The sequence below is a fragment of the Penaeus vannamei genome, chromosome 11, assembly GCF_042767895.1.
Source record: "Penaeus vannamei isolate JL-2024 chromosome 11, ASM4276789v1, whole genome shotgun sequence".
NCBI lineage: Eukaryota > Metazoa > Arthropoda > Malacostraca > Decapoda > Penaeidae > Penaeus > Penaeus vannamei.
This window is the reverse complement of record NC_091559.1, coordinates 14,522,473-14,524,786: the sequence shown is the minus strand read 5'-3', so window position 1 is coordinate 14,524,786 and position 2,314 is coordinate 14,522,473.

Here is a 2,314-nt window from a genome sequence, read left to right as displayed (position 1 = left end):
CATCATAGTCGCTGATATGGTATTACCATGATGGTTATCGTTGAAACACCAAATTAACCAATAATAATAAGGGTTTCCTGATAAACTGCAATTCATACAAAATATCAGATATGTATTACAAATTATGCCCGTTATGAATGGTTTCCACTTCTCTTAATTTCATCATTGCTGCCATGATATTTAATACTAACGTTTTTTTTTTTTCTTTTTTCTTTTTTTTGTAACGGTTACAAAAATTGTGGTAATGAAGGTGATAATGATTACTGGTGATTTTGAATATTGCTCCTAGATCTTGCTTTAGGAATCTGTAATTTTTTTTTGCTTTATTTATTTCTTATATTAGTCTCCCCTTAGTCTCCAGGTTAGTACAGTGGTAACGTATCGGCCTCTCATCCGAGGGGTCGGAGGTTCACGACCGCACAGGAGCGAGAAGTTGCATTTGTCGAGGCTACCGTTGTGGTTGGGCACCGCGGTGGGTAAGGACACGTCGACACTAGTTGGCACAGGCTGGGCTCCCCTCATAGCCCGGGCGAGGCTCAGCTTCCCATATCAGATTTATCCTTAGTCTCTCCTTTACATGCAGCTGTTTTCTTTGATTCCGTTTTCAGCTAACAGTTGATAAGTCTCTCACTATAATGCGCTATTTATGTGGTCTATATTTACTTACAAATATCCTTTATCTTTTCTTTTATAAACGATTTTACCTATCACTCTCTAATAACACAATAATACTTTTTATTGTGTATTTTTTAAAAGATATATGGCATTGTTTAGCCTCTTCTCATCAGTGAAGTGAACCTAACAGTGAAGTGAATCTAAAATGATGATAGAGATATGACAATCATGGTGAGGGTATTGGCAGTAGCAGCAATGACATGTCAACACAATGACTGAAAACTAAAGAAGTATTAGTAAACTAGGCAATAACGATTGCCATGACATTCATAATGATGATCGGAATAATGTTTGTTTTTGACACCAGTTGAAGAGAGGGCTTGAGGTGTCTCGCGCGCGTCAGGATGGCATTTCCCTTGTCCAAATTAGATGTGGCAACATCGCTGCAATTTGACTTTTGTTGCAGATAACTCCACATCTTAGTGATATGCAACACTTGCTTACTGTCACTGAAACTAAACTGTTTCTTCTATGTTTACAGGTATTTTCTCTTCGATAAATGGAAATAGCCCCGCATGCCTTAACAGCTGACAAGTGACAACAGATGCTCCGTGCATTTGTACAATTTATTTGATATGAAGTATCATACTCATTGCTAAAGTTATTCTATTTCAATAGATACAATTATGGACAAAAAGCTTGGAGTCAAGGACAGTCCGTAGATTTGTTAGTTTGCTATTATTATCTTATTCATATGGAACATTATTCTGGTAACCCTTCCCACTGTTATTATTGGCATCATTGTCATTATTTTCATCCTTAACGTGTTCTTATTTTTCTCTCGTCCTATTATCATTCTTGTATGTATATGAATATATATGTATATAAATATATATATATATATATATATATATATATATATATATATATATATATATATATATATATTCATATACATACAAGAATGATAATAGGACGAGAGAAAAATATGAATTAACCAAATATGTACATGTATATATATATATATATATATATATATATATATATATATATATATATATATATATATATATAGTTATATAGTTATATATATAACTATATTATATATATATATATATATATATATATATATATATATATATAAATATATATGTATGTATATATATGTATGTATGTATATCTATTTATCTATGCATATGTACACACACACACACACACACACACACACACACACACACACACACACACACACACACACACACACACACACACACACACACACACACACACACACACACACACACACACACACACACACACACACACACATATATATATATATATATATATATATATATATATATATATATATATATATATATATATATATATAGATGTATGCATGTATATGTAAATCTATCTATCTATATACTTGTGTCTATACACACACACACACACACAAACACACACACACACACTCACACACAAACACACACACACACACACTCACACACACACACACACACACACACACACACACATATAGATGTATGCATGTATATGTAAATCTATCTATCTATATACTTGTGTCTACACACACACACTCACACACACACACACACACACACACACACACACACACACACACACACACACACACACACACACACACACACACACACACACACACACACACACA